Raw genomic sequence first — 5,203 nt, 5'->3', positions numbered from 1 at the left:
CATTAGTCCAGGTGTAGACTAGTTAATTGAGTGGCTGCAATTAACTATCTCTCTGCTGGATTCTCAGAGCTCAGAGGCTGCTTTATTTAAACAGGGATCAGTCCCTGTTACAGGGTATCACTAACTTTATGCAGAAGACTGACAGTTTAACCCTTACTGTGGGTAGCAAGCCTAGATTAGTCAAGTACCTTCTCAGCTGCTAAGGCTAAGGCCATGGTGAAGAGAAGCACGCTGACATTCGAGAGGCATGACGTCAGACGCTGACTGAGCAGGAACTTTTTCCTGTCCAGGTAAAAGTTGCGAGCACGGGTGGGGGGGCGTGTTACTGAAGGGAGGAGGGCGCCATCGCACCTAAAATCAAATTTCTGTGTCTCCCCAAGCAGAGCGCCGCGGCAAGCACACGTGCGCGAGCATGCGCGCTGCCACGCAACTGCACTTTGGACATGTGCACCCAGATTTGGCAATCTGATCGCACGAGCGCTTATCTTCACCCAGGCCCCAGCCTAAGGCTACGCTTATAGTGCCAGCGACGCGACGGCAATGGTGATGTCAGGCTGCGGTCGCTGGAAAAATCAAATTGAGATGACTTCGTGCGATCGCGACCAAGCCGTCGCACCGACGTGTCGTGCTTACTATAAGCGCACGCGACGGTGGCAATGCATTTGTTTCGCCGCGATGTCGCTGTTGCCGACGCCGGCACTATAAGCGCAGCCTAAGAGTGAAAGCTACAAATGGGATGAAGTCCTTCATATTATTATTTGCCACAAGTTATCAGTGACGTGTGAAGTATGTCAATATCTGGGAAGCATTATTAACAGATGTCCAAAAAAGCACTATGTTTTATAAAACTTCCTGGACCCCATCCTTCTTACATTTTAAGTAGCCAGCACCCTGAACGGGTACGAGAGACTGAGTACTGCCATGTATATAGTTAATTCGATGTCAACTCCTACACACCAAAACCAAATTCTTTCGCATATTTCAAAAAATGGAGATGAGGGTGGGGAACCCCTACAGGGGTATAAATTCACTGAATTCCCTTGCTGCTTAAACTCCCTATAGCCATACCATGCCTTCCTACTATCCTTCTGCACCAGGCATCTCGGGAGTCCTGTCACAGCCATTCCTGCAGCTAGGGCTCAGCGCATCATCCCTGTCAAGCCTTCCCTATTCTGAGCCTCTGAGCTTTCTGGGTAATAGTTTTTTTTTTTAAAGCATTAAGAATAAAAACAAAGCAAAATAAATGAGCAAAATTCAGATAACTTTGTTAAAAAATGTTGTTTGTGCATCCAAAGAAGATTGCTCATGCTTTCAAATGCAGTGGATAAAACAAGGTACATACAATAAAATTTGCTAAAAATATTGTGTAATTCATTTACATTGTTAAAATATTAACTACAAACATTAATAAGGTGTCGTGGGGGAAAGAATGTGTTTTTTTCTAAACACTGCCCCCCCCCCCCCCCCCCATAATCTTTGAGCTGTGATGTCCTCTTGCTGGTAACAGTCAAAGATAATCGGTATTATCGTGGAACAAGTGAGGAAATCAGAACACATAATAGATTTATTTGAAAATGCATGTTTTCAGGGCACCTTAAAATGTGCAAATTGAGTGAGAAACTATGTTGTTATAGGAAAGGGCCTTCCATAAATATTGAGCAGCATTGGAGGAGAGAACTAGGAATTGGGTTTAGGTTATTGGAATGATTTGGATTACAGATGGAATTGGTGGGTGGGAAGATGAGAAGTTCTATTTAGGACATGAGGCAGCAGCGAGACATCCACGAAATTGTAGCGGAAAGATTGTTAGCAATTAGAAAGAGATAATGAAACATAGCATCAAATAGCCAAGTTCCATATTAGTGGTGAGTCAGATGAGTTAATTCTACCTCCTCCCCTTCCCTCTCATACCAGACTCAGAGGGAACTGTATTTAGGATTAATCAAATTCGGGCACATTTTGCACCAAAGCTCTCATGTGAAAAAATACAAAAGTAGGTGTATTTCTCCCCCCCTCCCCCCCCACACGCACACACACACACAAACACACACACACACACACACACTTCCCACCCTCCTAAAAGGTTACTAGCAGTGTTTGTGTAAGCTAGGCCCGTCCTAAGAGTTGCCATGTTTTTAATATTAAAACCACACTCCTTTCAAACCTTTTCCTCTGCTGTTATCCAATGGTCCCTCTCACAGGCAGTCATTAATGACATCACAGGAAGTGCTATCAGTAGAACAGAGAGATATGGAACATGGCAGCACATAAAGATAAAACGCGTATAACTAGCTCAGTTTAATCAAATGTCGCATGTAGTCTGACCTTATAAAATGGAAAAAGTAACATAATCTGCGAGTACAATAGCTATTTAATGAAAGCTACAATTAGGGTAGCAGCAGTCAGCATGGCGCAGAATTAAAGGAAGTCAGACAAGGGGTCAGGTTTTCAAGCTGGAGGGCAGTAAATGAAGGGGCGATGGAGAAGGTACTGAAAATGCCCCAAATAAAACCCACGCAATGTCCTCGTAAGCTACAGAAGTGATGTGATTTAAGTTCTCTGTGCAGAACTTGGAGCGGGTGGAGCATGGCCTAAGTGCGGCTGGAATCACGGAGCGCTGAGTGTATTTCCCAGACGGATGAAGGCATCCATTTTCCCTGCTTCTGAATGGGACTACCGCAGCGTTAAAGCTTCTGGGCAGCCAGTCTGTAAAAGCTGCATAGAGAGATCAGAGAGAAGCGGTCCCTCTCTCTGTGTCTTGCCTCGCAGTTCTTACAGAAGTTCTCGCACTTATTATTATTTTTAGTACATATGATTGTAGCAAGGGGTCTACGGGGCTGAACCGCATTTATTTCAGGTCCGAGGACACCCCTACTTCCCACGTTACAGGCGTCAGTATGGGGTGTCGGTAACTCCTGCAAGTTTAAATCTGCCACATCACGGGACAGCCCCATACGGAGGCCCCGGACCTGAAATTAATGCTTCAATCCTATGTACCAAAAATAGTAATAAAAATAGTGTGAGGGGCTGTGCAGGGAAACACAGAGAGAGGGACTGCATGTCTCTAATCTCTCTGCACAGCTCTTAGACTGGTGGCTGCATTAATCCCATCAGGGCAGCCAGCATCACTGGACTTGTGGGCGTGATGGAGTCACGGTCAAGCTCCGTTCGGCAGCTCTTTCCCTCGCGCCCAAAGTGAACATAAATAGCGCTGCATCTGCAGTGCATGCGGTCCATTGGTCATGGGTCTGAAAGGTTGTCATGTTGCACATCTGTACTCCCAATACGTTCTGCAGCTTTTTTTCTAGTATTTTCCCATTCTTTGTGATGGATTAATACACTTTTGATATAATTTAATTTGTTGGTGAGCAGGTTAGTTCATTGGTATTTAGCCTTTGCTCAATCTTTTAAACATATAATTATTACCCTACATGAAAACATTCAGATGTATTTTTATCCAGGAAACAGGAGGCTCCCTGGGGGTTATAGGACCACAGATCAGTTCTGGTTTCAAGTAATATTAAAAATATATAGTATCACAGATAGCTGCTTTAAACATAATAATTCCAAATGGCTTAGGACGGAAGTACAGTAAACAAAGAACATTGATAAGACGGGGACATTAATTTGTAACACAATATGTCTACCCCATGTACTCCAAGCAGCTGTGCAATGCGGAGTCTACAAAAGGAGGAATGTGATTTCCTGCACGAGGAATGCAGTAATGTGTGTATGCTAAGTGCACCATATTGTGTGTGCTCCGTTCCTGAAACTAAGGTAAATAGGACAAAGCCATGATGCCAGTATGAGCATGCAGGAATACCTTTCAGATGTTGTTGAGTGGCTCTTGTTACAAGAACAAGTACCATCAAGATACTCAGAAAAGGTTTTCTTATGCTTTTTGATTGTTTAAAAGAAATCCAAGTTCCGATGCACAAAGTCTGTGTACTCCTGAATAATGTTTTATACGAGCCTTGCAAGTGGTACACTGGGGCCCACCAGCGTGTCCGAGAAAATGCAGAAACCTTGTTCTATTTGAGCAGTGTCACAGGAACTGATGTGTTACACAGGATTGTTTTGAGGTAACATGTAACATGAAGGTTCAAGTGCAAATATGGTCCTTTATGTAAACCCCATAAAACGTTTAGGTCCAGATAATGGATAAAACCTCATTGTGGTTGCACATTGGCAAAATGACCCTCGCTGAAAGGGTTAATACTTAATTCTACATGAAATCACCCCAGCAGAGAGAGCAGTCAGTGTATGTCAGGGCTCACTACCATATTGTGGGGCAAAAGTGCACGAGTTGCTTTATACATGTAGCCCTGTTTCCTAGTGAACACAGACTGCTACCATATGCTGTATGACCTGTAGGCTCACAAGGCCTAAGCCTCCGCCACGGAGAGCCTGGGGCACGCGTAATAATAGATAACACCTGATACATGGTGCAGCGCCTCCACCTGCGACAGCTCCCGCCAGAGGGGGAGTGGTTCTTCGCAGGACACTTATGTACATCAATACACACACTGCAATATAACCAACCAAATGACTTTACTAGCATGAACAGTGTTGCTTGGTTCTTTCGCATCAACAGGTGTCCCTCCCTAGAGGAGACACTATCTACTGCGTCTCGTAGGACGCTCACTTCCCTCCTTCACCGGGTGATCCCACCCCGTGTCCAGTTCCCCAGTCCAATATATCCCCCCTCCACCCTCAAGTGATATACTGAGCCTATATGTGTGACTGCACAGCCACTGTGTCCTGAATAAGAGGTGATATAGTTGTTGCACTTGTGGTTTACCTGCCGGGCACTCCAGTACCCGGGCCTGCAAGGGTCTTCACAAAGGATCAGTGGGGGCCGAGTTGACGTCGGCCATAGGCGTCCGGGGCGATCCCACCCAGACGCGCGGCAGCACGGTAGCAGGGTCTGAGCCCAGACCTCCTGCTGGATAGGCAATGTCTCTGTTAGCGATCACGTAACACAGTAAGGGAACCGGAACCTGTCTAGGGCCAGTCTCTATCTCTGCTCCACACTACTGAGGCTCAGGGCCTAACTGGGCCTGTGGTATAAGGCCTAGGTAGGGGCGGAATGCCTCCCTACACTGGAGCTCCATCTCCTTCCTCCTCCCGCTAGCTCTGAACAACGTGCGCGCCCCTCGACCCCTTTTGCTCCCTTCCTAACGCCTGATTGGTTCTTGCACGT

Source organism: Ascaphus truei, chromosome 3, assembly GCF_040206685.1.
Source record: "Ascaphus truei isolate aAscTru1 chromosome 3, aAscTru1.hap1, whole genome shotgun sequence".
NCBI classification, from domain to species: domain Eukaryota; kingdom Metazoa; phylum Chordata; class Amphibia; order Anura; family Ascaphidae; genus Ascaphus; species Ascaphus truei.
The sequence above is the reverse complement of the archived record's forward strand: the minus strand, read 5'-3'. Positions refer to the sequence as shown.